Here is a 20,582-nt window from a genome sequence, read left to right on the forward strand (position 1 = left end):
TGGCTCGCTAATGCGGTTGGCACACTGGTGCTGGCTGCCGACAGGGGACTTCACTTCCTCTCTACAGCCCTCCTTGAGGGATGGCAGCTGGCTACTCCCACAGGAAGCAACCCAGGAGACCCAGGCAGAAGAATTCTTCCTATGACCTTGTCACAGAGATCACAGACTTTTGCCATATGAGTCACCAGGCCACCCTGATTCACTGTGGGAGGCTTTCCTTACTTCAGTTCGGATCAGTTCAGTCGCTCAGTCGTGTCCGACTCTTTGTGAACCCATGGACTGCAGCACGCCAGGCCTCCCTGTCCATCACTGACTCCTGGAGTTTACTCTAACTCGTGTCCGTTGAGTCCTTCCTTATTAACAAATAAAAATAAACCCAGTTATCTGCTAGACTAGGACTTTAAAATAATACTATTGGAAATGGCAGCAGCCCCTGAGATGGGTGATATCAATCTTTCTCCGGGGGGAGGCAGGTATGTATAAGAAGGGAAATGGAAGATGAGCTGAAATGTGTCTACCATTCACTTACATTTATAAGAACTATTTTGGGCTAAGCAGTGTCTTGATGGGGTGCCATATGCATTGTGCCAAAGGACCAGAGATACAGAGCTTCACTGAATAAGTCAGCTCTCTGGTTCCTGGTGCAATGGAGACAATGTCAGGTTTTGCAAAGCACAAGGAGTTTGGGGAAAGGGTTTAGGGCAGACAGAACCTCTTCAGAGTAGTCCTAAATTGAATCATAGCTCTAAAGAGTCCCAAGGTTTAGGATTTAAGACTCAGGACTTAATCCCCAAACTGAGGACTCTGAGGAGTCCCACAACTTTTTGGGAGTAACACTGACGTTGCAGGATGTCTTCCTTTCAGCATCACAGGCACAGTGATCTCCAGCTGTCTGCATGATATGTACAGTCACAATATCTTCAGAACAAAAACATATGGTATAATTTGACAATGGACAGGGTTATTGGAAATTAGAGCTGTCTTTGAAATCCTTACCCAACTCTTGGATATATATAAACTTGTCATTTTATATGAAAAGCAAAGTAGCTATGGGGAAGTATAAGCAATTAACAGAATTCTAGAATTCTCAAGGAAGGATGTGTTCTAGAGGAACTGAAGCCTTTTTTTTTTTTTTTTAGGTGTTCATAGATTAAGAAAGAAAGATTGAATGTTGTTTTGTGTTTTAATATAATGTTATATTTTAAAAGAAATACACACTATTTTAAATTTACCACAATTTTAAGAGGTGAAAAATATGACATAGCTAATTAAATTCTTCTGAAAAACCTCCAAGTCAATGGAGGTGAATGATCACCTGTGACTGGAAAAATAAATAAACAAAATAAAGTAAAAGAAACAGAACAAGAAAATACCCTTCAGGTAACAGCTGGGTGCAGATAGGTCTGTGTGGTCTCAAACAGGACACCCAGACACACGGTAGGGGTGATGCACAGTCAGTTACAGGAAAGAGTCAGACTTAGGGCTTGATGGGACTATAGCGACCCCTGCTGGAGCCTACGTTTTTATTTTTAAACAAGAGCTCAAGTCAGGGCCTATGTAAAGATAATTACGACTTCTACAGAGTAATTGAGTTTGAAAGTTGGGTAGAGGCTTAGAGAGCATTTAGCATCCCCTCATTATTTCATAACAGATGAAACAGGTCTTTAGACCACAGAGTACACAGAACTGGGATTACCAGGGAAAAAAAGACATCTGCCCAGTTTGTGGGCCTGTTTATACAGGTGGAGTTTTGTGTCACAACAAAGAAAAGTATCTGTAACACACAAAATGAAGAGGCCAAGCAACATATCAGGAATTAAACTTATTTTAAAATAAACTCTTTAGACATAAATCACAGCAAGATCCTCTATGACCAACCTCCCAGAATATTGGAAATAAAAACAAAAATAAACAAATGGGACCTAATGAAACTTAAAAGCTTTTGCACAACAAAGGAAACTATAAGCAAGGTGCAAAGACAGCCTTCAGAATAGGAGAAAATAATAGCAAATGAAGAAACAGACAAAGGATTAATCTCAAAAATATACAAGCAACTCCTGAAGCTCAATTCCAGAAAAATAAATGACCCAATCAAAAAATGGGCCAAAGATCTAAACAGACATTTTTCCAAAGAAGACATACAGATGGCTAACAAACAAATGAAAAGATGCTCAACATCACTCATTATCAGAGAAATGCAAATCAAAACCTCAATGAGGTACCATTACGTGCCAGTCAGAATGGCTGCTATCGAAAAGTCTACAAGCAATAAATGCTGGAGAGGGTGTGGAGAAAAGGGAACCCTCTTACACTGTTGGTGGGAATGCAAACTAGTACAGCCACTATGGAGAACAGTGTGGAGATTCCTTTAAAAACTGGAAATAGAACTGCCGTATGACCCAGCAATCCCACTGCTGGGCATACACACCGAGGAAACCAGATCTGAAAGAGACACGTGCACCCCAATGTTCATCACAGCACTGTTTATAATAGCCAGGACATGGAAGCAACCTAGATGCCCATCAGCAGACGAATGGATAAGGAAGCTGTGGTACATATACACCATGGAAAATTACACAGCCGTTAAAAAGAATTCATTTGAACCAGTTCTAATGAGATGGATGAAACTGGAGCCCATTATACAGAGTGAAGTAAGCCAGAAAGATAAAGACCAATACAGTATACTAACGCATTTAGATGGAATTTAGAAAGATGGTAACGATAACCCTATATGCAAAACAGAAAAAGAGACACAGAAATACAGAACAGACTTTTAGACTCTGTGGGAGAAGGCGAGGGTGGGATGTTCTGAGAGAATAGCATTGAAACAAGTATACTATCAAGGGTGAAACAGATCACCAGCCCAGGTTGGATGCATGAGATGGGTGCTCAGGGCTGGTGCACTGGGAAGACCCAGAGAGATGGGATGGAGAGTGAGGCGGGAAGGGGGATGGGGATGGGGAACACATGTAAATCCATGGCTGATTCATGTCAATATATGGCAAAAACCACTACAATATTGTAAAGTAATTAGCCTCCAACTAATAAAAATAAATGAAAAAAAAAGAAACAAAAAAAACTAAATAAACTATTTAGTTGATTTGGTTAGTGAAGACTCAATTTCGCTGAAAAGACAAATTTCTAATCCACACTAACATGACATTGATTTTCCTTTCTTTCCTCTTTGGCCTTTATGAGTTTATACAATGTCATATCAGAATTCAGTGTATTTTCGGAATGTTAATTTCTGTCCTTCACTGAGTTACCTATGTTCCCTACCTCTGCTGTTTTGATCCTTTTAAAATATTTCTTTGGGCTTGAGTATGCTTTTTATGCCCTTCCCCACTGTCCACCTGTAAAAATCTCCTGACACTATATTAAGGAAAAGGACGAAAGGGAAATAACACACATGGGGATTGTTCTTATATCAGGATTTTCTGGAAAGCCTGACTCTAATTCTTCCCTTCCACTCAGGGCCCTGGGGTCACCCGTTCCTGAGTGCTCTGCTTCTTCATCTTTCTCCCTTCACTCAACATCTCTCCTTCTCCAATCCATAGATCAGAGTTCCCAAGACACAGGATGACCCCAGGATTTGTGCACTTCTCCTGTCACTGTACCAGGGAGGCAAGATCCCGGTCCCTGCTTATATTCATAGGTAGCCATGAAAATTTTGGCAAAGCCACTGTTCTTCTTCCATGTTTTTGGTTCTGTGATGTTTAAATGAATACAATATTGGCTATATTTACTTTACAGAGTTTCAGTTCAGTTCTGTCACTCATGGTATTTAGTGAGGTTCAAATAAGATGAAGTATTTGAAAGAGATTTGGAAAACAGAAAGAATTTTGCATAGGATAATTTCTGAGATATTATTTTTATCATTTTCTTTGTAATTTTTTTCCTCTCCAACTATTATTCAAGCAGGTAGCCAGATTCTTTTCTCTCTCTCTCTCTTTTTTTTTTTTTTTTTGCGGGTGGAATTTTTTGCACAGGAGGAACTTAAGCTATCTGAGATTTAAAAATTTCCTCTTATCTTTTATAGAAAAGATTATGCCAGGAACCCTTGAAGAAGGAAGGAAGAGGAGGGACGTAGGCAATGAGAACGAGATGGAAGTCTGTCCCACTTAGACTAGAAAGGTTTTGGAGGTTTATTGCTTTCACACCACGCAGCCTGAGGTTGCCCCTGAGGAAGGTGGCAAGACCTCCAGATAGAAGACTTCATGACAGGGATATGAAAATCTGACTGTCTGCTCTGCTTGCAGAGAGACAGACAGAAATGGAGACCTACATCAGTTCACGGGCAAGTGCTATTTGACCAACGAGGCAGGGGCTTGAAGGAAAGGATTAGCACACTGATTAAAAGGAGGTCTGAAGAAGACCTATGCGGATGGGCCTCTCAGAGTGGGCAGACCGAGGATATTTGTGTCCTACACAGAAAGTTTAGTAAACTTTTAGTAAACCCTAACCCTAAATTTTTACCCCATAAAAATTTTGACTAAGGAACTCCGTTAAAAGAACAAGAATTGAAGACATGGTTTCATGTCCAGAGGGAGAAGCTGCCTTGATAGAATGGTGGAATGATCTATGAACAACACATGTCTATTGCCTCATGTGGGGCTGTGGAGTTGCCCCACAAGCTATACTGAATTCTCTGAGCCAGCAACCAATATATAATGCTATTTCTCCCAGAACCAGAATATATAACACAAAATTATAATGAACAGTGGTCCCTTCATTATAATTGCTAGTGACCCAATCACGTAACTCTCATCTCATCTCAACGTCACACTCATAGCTTCCAAGAGAGGAATACTTCCTCTTGGAAACCCCAGAAGGGTTTCACAGAATAGGACCTGAGACCACCACATAGCCACTTGAGTTCTTCATGCCACTGAACCAGCAAGCAAAGAAGGGCCCTGACTGCTATACTGACTGGGGAACTTGATCATAATTAGAAGATAAGATCAGGGTTAGTACTACACTGCACAGGGAGGGAAGATGGTGTCTAGAAGCCTAGGGGTTTTTTTGGGCAACTCTTAGTACTCCCAGATCCATGTAACATCTCTGAAGGATTAGAGCAACCGTAGCCAAGCAGGAATCATGAATGGTTCAGCTTTTTTCAGGGGTGGAAGTTTAGGCTACTCTAACTGACAATTACAACTAGCGAAAGTATTATCTGAAGACAAAGAGAACAGTTGAAAGGTTGTAGAAGAAGGGAGTTGCGAATACCAACGACAACCCATAAACTGTGTAGAAATAAGGACTGTAATCATCATGTATATTTTCTTTTTTTTTCCTTTTCATTTTCTTCTCTGAGGTCTTCAGTATCTGAATCTAATTATGGAATAGGCTTGTGTCTGGAAGCAAAGAGAAGCAGTGGGTTTGACTTTGAGGAGATGCCTTATCCTCTGACAAATCAGCTATCTTAGATGATACTAAAACAGGTTATCGTGGGACTTCCCCAGTGGTCCAGTGGTTAAGACTCAGCGCTTCCACTTCCACCACTTCCTAGTGGAAGACTTAGTGCTTCCACCAGGTACCTGGCAACCTGTCAATAAATGCTGTACCTTCCTTCACCACATACACACATACACAAAAGACTCAGCAGTTCCAATGCAAGTGTTGCAGGTTTAATCCCTGGTAGCAGAACTAAGATCCCACATGCCACAAGGTAGGGCATATAAATAAATAAATAAAACAGGGTATCAGGCAGAGACGCTAAGATTATCAGACAGAGGAGAAAGGATTGCTTCTGGCAAGGTGGTGCAAGTGGTAAAGAATCACCTGTCGACGCAGGGGACGCAAGAGACGCAAGATCCGTGGGTCTTGAAGATCCCCTGGAGGATGGCAACCCATTTCAGTATTTCTTGCCTGGAAAATTCCATGTAGCCTAGTGGGCTATAGTCCATGGGGTTGCAAGGAGTCAGACACGAATGGGCACACATGTACCTAAGACTCAGTGGGATTTGGGGATTCAAGGCAGTTGGATTCATTAGAAGCTACCCAAGCATTTCCAGTCTCAGGATCCCACTCTCCTAATTAATGCCTCAAAAGCCTGCATTGCAATGCACAAAGCTGCAGAATCAAACTTTGGTTTGTTTTTTGGATACTTCAACCCCACTGGTTCAAGAAATTAGACATTTTTTTAGGTAGTCAAGGAAAGTTTCTGATTCTGACAGTGCCCTGAATTAAAAATGTAAATTTCTGACTTTGTCATTTAGGTAAGCTTTCTAGTGCAATCAGAACCACACCCCACAGCTTGCATAATTTCCAGCTCGATAATTTTACTGTAACAGCCACTGTGTGTGCATGCTAACTCGTTTCTGTAGTGTGTGACTCTGTGTGGCCCCATGGACCAGGGCCCATGAGGCTCCTCTGCCCATGGGATTCTCTAGGCAAGAATGCTGGAGTGGGTTGCCATGCCCTCCTCCAGAGGATCTCCCTGACCCAGGGATCGAACCTCCATTTCTTATGTTTCCTGCATTGCAGGCGGGTTTTTTCACTACTAGTGTCTTGTTTTCCACTCCCAGATCACTACTGATTTCAAATGTGACCTATGTACATGTTAATGTCCACTATATGCTCATATTATGTGCTAGGCTGCTAGGGAAGAAGGGAATATGAAGGAAAGAAATGGGCCCTGACCTCAAATATGTTGTGATCTTATAATTGGTAGCTAAAAGAGTTCTCCTACACTCTGGAAAACAAACAGCATTCTTTGAGCTGCTCCATTCCCTTTATATTTGTTAAGCTGAGTGAGAGAGGAAAGAAGAAGTTTCTTGAGTCCCCCCATAGTTTTCATTGAAACAATGTTATAAATGATGGTCCTTTTTATACACATTCTTCAAAGACTATTGAACCCTAAAAGTTACTGTTTGTATATAAAACAGTCTATTTCTGGCAAAATTATAAATAAGCTCTAAGTGAATAATCAGGAAGCCTAATTACTATCCAGACAATGTTTCTATTATAAAACATACCTCACATCTACTATAAGACATTGAAAATATTCTTACGCGTTCCATCTCACCTAAGCATACAGACCAACTCTGGCATCTGAGGCCAAAGGGGAATCCCCCTGTCCTGGTCACCTCTCAGTGACTCCATGTGGTCTGACAGTCCAGGAATCACCCCTGCTGGCTTGGGGAGCATGTGGCGGTGGGCGTGGGGGGCAGAAAGGGCCTTCTCAGGGCACTACGCGCAGACTGCACCCTCCCCACCAGGCCGCCAGAAGCGGCATTCACTCCATATGTTCCAAGATAGAATCCTTTCCTCAAAGACACCTTTTACTTCTTTCAGAATCAGTACCTGACAAAATAACTTTGCCAAGGTCACTCAGCAAGAGTATCAAACTAAGTTTTCAACCCACGCCAGTATTCTTGCCTGGAGAATTTCATGGACAGAGGACCCTGCCTGGCTACAGTCCATGGTGTCACAAAGAGTCAGACACAACTAAAGTGACTTAGCACTCTCTTCCTCCGAAGACCACCTTCCTTCCTCTATGTACTTTAGTACTTTCTAGAAAATACAGTCACTTTAAAAATAGTCCACATTTTCCGCTGATGTATCCTGATAAATGAAAGCATGCCTTGCCTTAAAGCTTTTTATTCACTTTTGAGAGCTATGGTCTCAAAGCCGACAGCACTTTAAAATCATCTGGGCTGTCCTCCAGACCAACCAACTAAATTAGGCTCTATGCGGGCAGGGCTTTTTTTTTTTTTTTTCCCAAAGTCCCACATATGATTCCAGTATATTCCCAGGGTTGAGAACCACTGGTGTTTGAGTATCAGACCTAGGCTTGAATTTGAGAGCTATAATATGCTGGCTGTTTTAGCAAGGTACCTAGCGTCATATTAAAAAAATTCATGCTGGTTACAGACAATGTATTTGAGCATCTCATACCGTGTCTGGCAAGTAGTAGAAATACAATAAATGTTAGCATTAAAACTGGACAGTGCTATAATGAAAAGAAAGTGGGGTTGTAGTTAGATAGACCTGATTTCAAATTCCAGTGTTAGTATTTTTAGATTTTTGTAAGTTAAATATTCTGTGGCTTTGTTTCTTAGTTTGTGTAACAGTTACAGTAATTCCTATCTCATAGAATTGTGATAATTAAATAAATGTTTGTGAAAAACCTGGCATATTCTTCCTATTGTTCATAATCTATGTTAGTAAAACAGTCATTGAAAACAGTTATAGAATATTCCTTCTATTTAGAAATATTATGTTTTAGATGTGGAAATGTACAGGTTTTTTTGTTTGGTATAACAAATTCAAAGGACAGTGTGGGTTCTATTTATTCTATACTATTCCATACTGTGCTTCAGAATAAAAGCATAAAGATTTGATGATTGAGTATGATAAAGGGGCTTATTGAAGAGAGTACAGGTGGAGCCCACTGGGTCGATGAGCTGGGACGAGAAATGCAGGCATCTGGAGTCTTCCATCCATGCTCTGAGAAGAGAGGCGGCTGGTACCTGACCCAAGTGCAGACCAAAGTGGGCCAGAACGCAGCGGGGAGCCAGGCTAGACGTCACGACTGCCATCATGAAAGTGAGTCCAGAATAGTCTTTAGCCACTTCGGTCTCAGAGCTGTCAGTGCTGCCGTAGGGGGTTGCATCAGGATGGAATGTGTCAGCAGTGTTAAAACAAACATCCCCGCTCCATCTTGAGAGCAAAGTCTATAAATAGGAGACCTGGACGTGGCTCACACCAGACCCTTGTGTAATTATTTGCCTTCACAGGATGTGCCTGGCACAAAGGGCCAAGAAATCTGGAACAGTGCCTGACGTATTCAAGGTACTCAATAAGTGTTCCTTGAATTGAATTGACCTGTGTCCTCTGCCTGGGACACTTTTCTGATGGAGCTGGACGTTAACATTTACTGGGTCCTCCCAACTGCCTGGCCCTGTCCTAGGCACTTTATATAGAGATCATCTCATTCATCTGGCAAACCCTTGCCCATCCTTCAAGATCTAGCTCAAATGTCACCTATTCTGTTAAACCTCTTGATTCCCTGAGGCAGAGCCGTCTGGGCTTTTGCACTGACAGCTCTTTGCTCAGTCTTCAGAAGGGCACTTACCACCTTCTACTTTAACATATCTGTTTACAAGTCTGTCTCCCCCACTGGAATGTGAGGTCATCAGGGGCATCATGTATTTATTACTTTTTTTTTTGTTACTGGTATTTAGCACAGCATCTGAGGCAATTAATTTTCAAAACTCGTTTGCAATTATTCTGACTAAATAATGTCATGTTGAATATATTTATTTTAAAAATGGCATCTTTCTACACATAAAGCCAGCTAACATCTTTATATAACCGGGGAAGGACAACTTTCATATAACTAAGGAAGAGTGAATCCTGCATCGCAGAGTCTGACCTGGTTAAGGGTGAGATCCGAGGCCTAGCTGCACACATCAGCTGTGAGAATGAATACCTCACAGGAAGCGCCTGACGTACTTCCACTGGCACCTACCTACGGACCAAACCGGAGTTCTCAGGATATCTACAGTACCCGGTCACTGTAATACGGGCTGCAACAAAGAGAAACATGAGAGGATTTATACAATAAACACGCTAACACATATACACCCCTCATTTTACACTAAAGCGTTATCACCTGAAAACTTAAACTCCAGTCATAAAATGGAGAAATAACACTTGCTTTACAGATTGAGTGAGGATTAAATGAGATAACACATATGAAGTGTCTGATACAGTGACTAATTTATTGCTACCAAAAAAGGAGTGGTAGCTATTTTATTATCCCGCAACCAGAAAATACTCTATTAACCTTCCAGCTTTCTGATTCCTTTATTGCAGTGAACAGCATGGAGCTGGGAACTTATTAAGAAAATTTCCTTGAGTCCCAGATGTTTGACATGAGTAAGTGGTTGAATGATGGTACCATGTATTGAAAATGAGAGGTCTGAGTGGGGAGGAGAGGATGAGTAACTAGCCACGTTAAATTAGAAATTTGTATTAACTATCCAAAAGGGATTAACGTAGTCTGTTGAATATGAGTCTGGAGAAAACATCAGCAAATATTTGATACTAAAGTCATAGGATTGAATGAAATACCTATGGAGAAACCATACATACATATTAAATGTAACTTTTCTTTTTTTCATGGTTATAAAATCTGTTCTAAAATTTGCTTTTTCTACTTAGCATGTGATATTCATCTTTCTATGTCACTTCGTACACCTAGATTTACCTGGATATACTAAAATCAATTTAGTTTAATTTATTTCTAATTATTGGACAAGTAGGGTATTTTCAATGTTTCAATATCATAAACTCCACAAATATTTTTAATACTTTGTACATGTTGACCTCGGGGGAAAATTCTAGAAAACAGATTTGCAGGTCAAAGTGCCTGGCATATTTAAAATTTTGAAAGAGAATGCCAAAATGCTCTACAGAGTGGATAAAAAGTAAAATTTACACTCCTACTAAGAAGGAAAGAGGGGCCTATTTTCTAATGCTTATTCTACCACTCAAATGAGAAATGGTATTTCACTGATATTTTAATGATATTCTTACTTGTGAGTGATGTTGAACATTTTTTCAGATTTATTAGAAATCTGTATTTCTCTTTTGTTATTTTCCTACTGGGTTGTTAACTTTTTTTCTTATTCTTAAGGGTAACTGAAGGTAAGAGAAATGTAGTCTTTTCACTCTCATAAGTATTTCATCTCCCTCTTTGTAATATTTGTCTTCCCAGGGACTTCTATCCCTGGTCACAGTTGTTATCTGGTACTGTACTTGCCTTCCTGCTGTAAACAATTAGAAAACAGGATAAAGTACAAAAAACCACAACTCTTTCAGAAACTGAATATGGACAGAATAAATATAAATGGGTGCTGAATTTTGTCAAAAGCTTTTTTAGTATCTGTTGAGATGATCCTATGGGTTTATTCTTTAATTTGTTGATGTGATGTATCACATTGATTGATTTGTGGATACCAAAAAATCCTTGCATCCTTGCGATGAACCCCACTTGACCGTAGTGTATAATCTTTTCATGTATTGTTGCATTTGGATTGCTGTTAATAGTATTTTGTTGAGGATTTTTGCATCTATGTTTATCAGTGATATTGGCCTGTAGTTCTCTTTTTTTGTGTATCTTTCTATGGTTTTGGTATCAGGGTGATATTGACCTCATGGAATGAGTAGACACAGACAGAATAAGACAGGTCTCTAAGAGAAGGGAAACGATTGATCCATAGAATTGCCCTGGACAAACATTTTGGATCACAATGCAGAGAAGTGAAAGCCAAGCAGAGTACAATAATCTTGCTAAGCTGGGGAAACAGAGACCAGAAGTGGGGAGGTCAAGGGCACTGGATATTATGGGGTGGAGTGCTGGAGAGGAGGGAGCTATTCAAAGGAAGACTCCAGAAATCTGCATGGGGTCCCCTTGAAACTGAAACAGGCTGCAAGCGAATAGAGTAAAACTTCATGGGCCAGGCAAAGAATAACCAGGGAACTGTAAGTTGAGTACTTCTTCAAGGTCACAGAGGGCTCCAAGTTCTGATTAGCCAGAGAGAAAGACTTGCTGAATATCCAGGACATTAAATGACCTCAGAAAGTTTGTATGTTCCTAGTTAGATTAAACTAGGTCTAAGGCTATGGCACCCCACTCCAGTACTCTTGCCTGGAAAGTCCCATGGATGGAAGAGCCTGGTAGGCTGCAGTCCATGGGGTTGCAAAGAGTCAGACATGACTGAGTGACTTCAGTTTCACTTCTCACTTTCATGCATTGGAGAAGGAAATGGCAACCCACTCCAGTGTTCTTGCCTGGAGAATCCCAGGGATAGGGGAGCCTGATGGGCTGCTGTCTATGGGGTCGCACAGGGTTGGACACAACTGAAGTTACTTAGCAGCAGCAGCAGCATACACATCCTAGCAAGCCTGAAAATCAGCCTCAAAAACATCAAGTTGATCTACAAGTAACTTATCTGTCTAAACCAACTTCAACACTCATTACAGAAAGACAATTTAGACCCTCTATAACACAGCATTTACAATTCCATACACCTAATAAAAAATAGCAAATATACAAATGAGCAAGAAAATGTGACTCAAAGAGAAAAAATAACAGTCAATATAATAGACACAGAGAAAGACACTGATGATGGAATTTGCAGACAAGGATTTTATTTATTTATTTATTTTCTCTCTCTCTCTCTCTTTTTTTTTTTTTTATTAGTTGGAGGCTAATTACTTCACAACATTTCAGTGGGTTTTGTCATACATTGATATGAATCAGCCATAGATTTACACGTATTCCCCATCCCGATCCCCCCTCCCACCTCCCTCTCCACCCGATTCCTCTGGGTCTTCCCAGTGCACCAGGCCCGAGCATTGCAGACAAGGATTTTAAAAGTCGTTATAAACATGCTCAAAGCTTTAAAAGAAAATCATGGACATAATAAGGAAAGAAATGGAAGTTATAAAAAGGAACCAAATGGATTTTGGGGGGTGAAATATAATATCTGATATTAAAATCTCATTTGAGGAGACTAACAGATTAGACATTGCAGAAAAAAAACTCAATGAACCAGAAAAATAGCAAAAAGTTGTCAAAACTGAAGCACACAGAGAAAAAGAGAATGAAAAACAATATTAATTGTGCCTCTGTGACCTGTGGGACAACATCAAATTGTCTAATTAATACACGTGCAATTTCAGTCCCAGAAAGGAATAAGGAAGAAAAAACATTTGAATAATAATGGTTAAACTTTTTCAAAACTGATGAAAGCGCCAAAGCCCCAAATTCAGAAGAGCAAATGAACCACAAGCACAAGAAGAATTAACAGAAAGAAAACCACATCAAGGCACATTATATTAAAACTGCTGAGAACTAGCAACAGTCTTAAAAGCAGTCAAAGAAAAAGGCATGCTAATACAAGAACAGTGATGCGTATTACCACCGATGTCTCTCAGAAGCAATGCAATGTAGAGGACAATGAAATGGCATCTTTAGAATACAGGAAAATAATGGGGACAGAGAATTTTACACCCAGTGAAAATATCCCTCAGAAACAAAAGTGAAAAATGCCTTTTTTTAGACAGACAAAACCTGAGAGACAGTTTCACCAACCATCCTCAAGTAAACTGTATGCTCAAGAATCGCTTTTAGGCTGAAGGAAGATGATTTCACATAGAAACTTTGAGCTCTACCAGTGGTTCTCGACTGTTGATAGTTCTGTCCCCTGGGGAAACATCTGGCAGTGTCTGGAGACATTTTTGGTTAGCATGACTTGGGGGGAAAGTTGTTACTGGCATCTAATAAAGAGAGCCAGGGATGCTGCTAAACATCCCACAGTGTATAGGACAACATCCTACAGCAGTTATCCAGCTTGAAGCTTCAGTTGTGCGGAGTGTGAGAAATCCTGATCTATACAAGAGAATGAGGAGCATTGGAATTAATAAATATACGCATAGGGACTTAATTGTTTAAGGCAAAAATAAAAACAATGTATTAGGAAATTTATAACCCAGGGAGAGATAAAATGTGTGACAGCAACTGCACAATGGATGGGACAGAAGAAATGGAAGCATATTATTAGGAAGTTCTTAGATTATAAATAAAAGCAGTAAAATATTACTGGAAAGTAGACTGTGATAAGTTAGAGATGCATACTAAAACTCTAGAGCAACCACTACATAAATGAAACAGTCAGATGCAGTGAATAAAGCACTAAAAAAATACTCAGTTTGAAAGAAGATGGAAAAAGAAGAAAAATGGGAAAAAAATAACAAGTGGGACAAATAGAAAACAAGTAAAACATGCTAGACTAAAACCAAGTCATACTGAGAGCTGCAGTAAATGTAAGGGCTTCCCCGGTGGTGCAGTGGTAAAGAATCTCTCTGCAACTCAGGAGACACAGAAGACTCAGGTTCGATCCTTGGGTTGGAAGATCCCCTGGAGTAGGAAACACAGACTCCAGTATTCTTGCCTGGAAAATTCCATGGAGAGTGGTGCCTGGTGGTCACAAAGAGTTGGACATGACTGAGCATGCATGCATTAAATATAAATATCTAAATATTCCCAACAGAAGGCTGAGGTTGCAAGATTAAAAAAGCAAGACCAAAGTATATCTGGTCTACAAGAAACCCACTTTATTTTATTTTTTAAATGTTTTTCTTCTTATTATTATTTTTTTTTGGCCACACTGTGTGGCTTATAGGATTTCAATTCACCACCCAGTAATTGAACTCAGGTCATGGGAGTCAAAGTACCAAATCCTAACCACTAGACAATCAGGGAACTCCCAATAAGCCCACTTTAAAAATAAAGACCCAGACAGGTTGGAAGTAAATGGATGGGAAAAGATATACCATGCAAACACTAATAATCTTAAGGAACCTGAAGTTAGGAATTCCCTGGCAGTCCAGTGGCTAAGAAACCTGATGTGTTATATTAATACCAGACAAAGACGATTTAAAGGACAGGAAATATTACCAGATATACACAGGGACATTTCATAACCACAAAAATAACCAATTTAATTCATCACAAAAACGTAACAATTGTAGGCATGTATACATCCAACTGTGTGTGTGTGCGCTTAGTCGCTCAGTTGTGTCTGACTCTTTGCCACCACATGGACTTGTAGCCCACCAGGTTGCACTGTTTATGGAATTTTAAGGGCAAGAAGACTGGAGTTGCATTCCGTTCTCCAGGGTATCTTCCCAACCTAGGGATCGAACCTGAATCTCCTGGATAGGCAGGTGGATTCTTTACTGTTAACCCATCTGGGAAGCCCAGAGCTTCAAAACACTTGAAGCAAAAACTGACAGAACTTCAACATTCCTGTCCTAGTAACTGATAAACTAAATAGATAGAAAATAGGTAAGGCTATGTATAACTTAAACAACCCTACCCGACTAATTGACACCTTGAATCATACACTCAACAACAGGATACACCTTCTTTTCAAGTGTTCCTGAAACATTCACACAGATAGACCATCTGCTGGGCCATAAAACCAGCTGCAGTGAATGTAAAAGGACTGAAATTAAACTAGAAATCAGTAACAAAAATACATCTAGAAAATCTTCAAATATTTGGAAACTAAACAACATACTTGTAAATAATTAAAAGAACAAAGAAATAATCATGAGAAGAATTAGAAAATATTTTGTATTGTGCATGACTTTGTTTTCTTTACCATGCTGAAATTTAAATTTTTTAATCTGGGCACATTTATCAAGCTACAATAGAAAAGATTGATAAATGGGCCAAGTTAATTTTAAATTTCATCATGGCAAAGAAGACCTCAAACTAATTCATGAATGTATACATGGTTCGTCTTTATGATACCCAATCCAAAATTTACATCATGGTATTTAAAAACCACTCACATTTTACTCTCATACTGTTTCATTTTTGAGATTTAAATTTCTGATGAATATGAAAGTGTGCCTGTCTTCATGGAGGTTATAGTCTAGTAGCCAGATCTTTACCTGGCTATATCTGTCCCAGCGCCAATACATAATCCAGCTATTTAACGGCCTAACTTCAAATGACACTTTTTATCTCTTATGTAGTTTTCTTGGGGCTTGCCAGGTGGCGCAGTAGTAAAGAATCTGCCTGCAATGCAGGAGACGCAGGAGATTTGAGTTCCATCCCTGGGTTGGGAAGATCCCCTGGAGTTGGAAATGGCAACCCATTCCAGTATTCTTGCCTGGAAAATTCCATGGAGAGCGGTGCCTGGTGGGCTACCGTCCATGGGGTCATAAAGAGTCAGACATGACTGAGCATGCATGCATTAAATGTAATAATGTACATTATTTTTCTTACATGCTTCTGTCTATTTTTCATTCTCTTTTTTCCTGTTTCACATCTCTTTTTATTTTCCCATAAATACCATGCTATGTTAAACTACCTGTCCTTAAAATGTTTTCATATCCATTAATGCTAGTCCCCTCTCATTCCTCTTCCTTATGAAAATTTACCTACCTATTCAGAAATATTTGTTACATTTATACAATTGATTTATGTTTTAAATGGAACTACTTTCTATTTATAGACTAAAAAGAATGACATTTATAAATCACTGAGTCTTCCTATTCAAGAACAGGGTATGTCTTTCCATTTGAGTTTTAATATTTTCTTCATATGAAGCAGTGTCTTTTTACCCTGGTTGTACACTACAATCACTTTGAAAGTGAAAATGAAAGCCATTCAGTCGTGTCCCACTCTTTGGGACCCCATGGACTATACAGTCCATGGAATTCTCCAGGCCAGGATACTGGAGTGGGTAGCCTTCCCCTTCTCCAGGGGATCTTCCCAACTCAGGGATCGAACCCAGGTCTCCTGTATTATAGTCGGATTCTTTACCAGTTGAGCCACAAGGGAAGCCCAAGAATACTGGTGTAGGCAGTCTATCCCTTCTCCAGTGGATCTTCCCAATCCAGGAATCTAACAGGGGTCTCCTGCATTGTGGACGGGTTCTTTACCAACTGAGCGATAAGGGAAGCAATAATCACTTTCAGTTCAGTTCAGTCGCTCAGTCATGTCCGATTCTTTGCGACCCCATGAATCACAGCACTCCAGGCCTCCCTGTCCATCACCAACTCCCGGAGTTTACTCAAACTTATGTCCATTGAGTCACTTATGCCATTCAGCCATCTCATCCTCTGTCGTCCCCTTCTCCTCCTGCCCCCAATCCCTCCCAGCATCAGGGTCTTTTCCAATGAGTCAACTCTTCGCATCAGGTGGCCAAGGTATTGGAGTTTCAGCTTCAGCATCAGTCCTTCCAATGAACACCCAGGACTGATCTCCTTTAGAATGGACTGGTTGGATCTCCTTGCAGTCCAAGGGACTTTAGACAGTTAAAAAAATACGGATGTTTAGGCCCCAACACCAAAGGCTTGGCTGGTTTTGGTGTCAAGCACAGGAGTTGTATATTAAGAGCCTAACCCTAGTCAGGGTTAAGAACTAGCAAAGCCGGCCTGCATGCTTGTTGACTTCTCCTTAGGTGTTTTTACTTGTTTTGGCTTAGTTTGGGCTGTTATTTTGAATGGTGTCTGTTCTGTTCATTATGTTTTCTAATTGATTACTTTCTGCATAAAGAAAATCCAGGATTTCAGAATGTATTAATTTTGTAACTTGCCACCTTATTGAATTTGCTTAATATACATATTTCAATTATATTTTATAGGCATTAAATTATACTACCTACAAAAATAATGACAACTCTGCCTTTTCTTGTCTTATACTTAAGTCTTATTCCACTACCTTGTCTATTTGTGTTGGCTAATAATTTCAGAAAAGTAACAAGTAATAGTTATGGTATCTTTGACATGTTTCTGATTTTAATGAGACTATGTATAGTGTTTCACCATTAAGCATAATGCTGGTTTATCACTTCAAGGAAATATCCATCTTAAGGGTTTTTTTTAAATAAGGAATTGTCCTAACTAAAGGGTTCCTATTTAAATTCTATCAAGTGTTTCACAGGAATAAATTAAGATGATCATATCTTTTCTCCCTCTTTCTACCTAATAATATGTTGAAAAATATGAATAAATTTCAGATGTTGAACCATGTTTGTGCTGCTGGAAAGACTTGGCTTCGTTACAGTATATTGTTCTTTTCTGTGTACTGCATAAATCTATTTGCTAATAGTTGATTTAAAAATTTGGGTTAATTTTTTTTTTCTTGCTTTCACTGACAGGTGTTAGCAGTATTGTGGTAGCTTAAATTTTTTTGTAAGCTTTCTGTATTATTTTTATTCTTTACTTTCCAAAAATTCTAGAAGAGTGGCTTTCAGATTATTTCGATTGTGACCCAGAGTAAGAAATATAACTTTAAAAGGGGACTTGACATAAATACATGCATTGTAACAAAAGTTTCAAATAATAATACTTGTCCCATGAGTTTGACTTTATACTATTCTATTTCAGCATAAAGAAATGCTCATCTAAAAACACTATTTTGAAAAATACTCTATGTTATTTAAGGATTTGGAAGAACCATCTATAAACTGGTGTTTTTTTTTTTTCAGAAAGTAGCTCTCTGGTAATTATTCCATTTTCTTCCTTGCTTGTGTTTTTTTTTTTTCTAGACAATCTATATATTCTTAATGTCACATAGGTCTTAAAATTTATTTGCATAATAATTTTGCAGTATGCTCTAATTCTTTAACTCTTTCACAGAGTCTGTAAGTCACTTCTCGATGTCCTTTCTGATTTAGAATATCAGTGCCTTCTTTGGAATTTCTAATATTGACTGACTCAGCCTAGTATATTCATTTATTTTTCTCCTTAAGGAAACAGGCTATAGATTTATATGATCAATTCTACTGCCTTGCTGTTTCTCATTTTACCTTTTTATTTCTTTTCTGTTTTTTAGGGTTTAATTTGTAGTCTATTTTATAGTTCATTTTCTATTTTTTTTAACTTAAATAGTATGCTATTTTCTTGTGTTTGTGTTTGAAACCATGACCATCTACTGAACACAGAAGTTGTATTCTACAGCTTTGGGTGTATAATGTTTTAATTAATGTTTTGTATGCATTCTGGAGTATCAGTTTTCTTTCTTTCTTTCTTCTTCTTTTTTTTTTTTTTTAACCAAGGTTGCATTAAATAGTTTTCATATTTCCAAGTAGTGGAGATGTTCATTTTTATTTTGATCATTCATTTTTTTGTTGAATTGCATGGTTTTCAGAGAATGTGGTCTGGATTACTTCTAATTTTTGGAATTAACTGAGAGATCTGTGTGTGTGTGTGTGTGTGAGAGAGAGAGAGATCTGTGTGTGTGTGTGTGTGTGTGTGCACACACGTGCAGGCCAACATAGAGTCAATTTTGTAAATGTTTCATGAGCTTTTATTTATTTATTTATTTTTCTTCATTTTAGCAGTTTTTAATGAAAGCTGTAGACAAGATGAGAGATGTGTGTGTGTGTGTGTGTGTGAGATCTGTATGTGTGTGTGTGTGTGCGTGTGTGCATGCACACGTGTGCAGGCCAACATAGAGTCAATTTTGTAAATGTTTCATGAGCTTTTATTTATTTTTCTTCATTTTAGCAGTTTTTAATGAAAGCTGTAGACAAGATGACTTTATTCCTGCATCTTCTCAATTGTGTCTTCCTTATATGTGCCCTTTTCCTTTCCTACTTGGCGAGATTTGGCTTTACGTTGGAGGGTCTTTTTGCGGTCTTTGTCCAGTTTTAGCCTGGTGATAACCACCGTGCTGGGGTGAATGCCCGCCTGGACAGCTGTGTCATCAGCCTTCTCGCGCTGCACTGCTTCAGTGTAGATGTGTATTTCTTCCCGTAAACCTGGACCACTTTGCCATTTGCTGCCCTTTGTGCCCTCGTACAACCCGAACTTCATCATCCTTTCGGATGGGCGTGGATCGAACGCTGTACTTCTGTCTTAGCTCTTTAGAAAGAGGACAAGATATAATTTTCCTGCGAATGTGGGAAGGCACATTGAAATGCCTTTTTCAATTCTTACTTCGGTCAGAAGTCACAAAGGGATTGAACTTCATTTTGGCCGCTGGAGCTTCAGCGATGGCCACAGAAGGGAAGAGTCATGAGCTTTTAAAAATAAGATTGATTTTCAGTTAACAGGATATCTGTTGCATCTATTATTTTATCAACCAAATCTACTTCATCAACTTCATTGACTTCACTGTTCAAAATTACTAACTATTGATGTCTTGATCCAGGAAGTGAATTAAAGCAAGGCTACGCTATTTTGTTTATGATTATGTTTCTTTGTAGTTCTGCAGTTTTTCTTTATGTACTTTTACTATTATTTATCCTGTTAAGATTTATGAAAGGTATATCCTTTCTGTAGATCCTTTACCATCATAAAATTTCCCCCTTCATCTTGTATTGTACTTTCTGCCTTAAATGTCATCCTGTCTGACTAATATCATGACCCTAACTTTCTTTTTTGCTAGCATTTGCCTGGCAGATCTTTTCCCATTTTTTTCTCTCTAGTTTTCTAGTCATTTTGCTTTAGATCTTCCTCTGTGTATATCATGTATACCCATCCCTCACTTTACAAAAGTTAAATTTATACATTTTCAATTTTAAAAAGATTCCTAGCACAAATTAGTATTAGTAATAGGCATACTGTTAGGTACTACTGGTATTTTTATTAGACAGTGATAGTGACTTTAACATTTATCAAGCACTTACTTGACAACAGGCACTGTTCTTGGTACTTACATTATTATCTCATGTAGTCCTCACAACTTGACTAACATTTCCATTTTGCAGATGAGGAAACGAAGGTTTCCTAATTTCCCCAAAGTCTGAGAGCTCATCGGTGCTAACTGGCAAATGCGTTCCTTTATTCACAGGTTTTGGAGAGGGGAGGCTTTGTAATCTTATTTCTAGTCACCTTCTGACACTCTGCTCAGCACTGTAAGTGTCCCAGGTACCTACCATTCCACCAAGAAGCTGCTGGTCTGTCCCATGGTCCATACTCCATTCCACAACTTTGCACTTGCTCAAGTACTGTTTTATAACTATAACCCACTTCTCTTTAGGTGTAGGGCAATGGTGTACATAAGTATACTCAATGCCAGCCACAACCAGTGAGTGTTAAAT

At 39.1% G+C, this 20,582-nt stretch overlaps 1 pseudogene; it reads right to left on the reverse strand.

The window, feature by feature from the left end:
- Positions 1–19,056: 19,056 nt before the first annotated feature.
- Positions 19,057–19,510, reverse strand: LOC133051077 (large ribosomal subunit protein uL24-like; annotated as a pseudogene).
- Positions 19,511–20,582: the final 1,072 nt, after the last annotated feature.

Source organism: Dama dama, chromosome 33, assembly GCF_033118175.1.
Source record: "Dama dama isolate Ldn47 chromosome 33, ASM3311817v1, whole genome shotgun sequence".
Classification (NCBI taxonomy): Eukaryota; Metazoa; Chordata; class Mammalia; order Artiodactyla; family Cervidae; genus Dama; species Dama dama.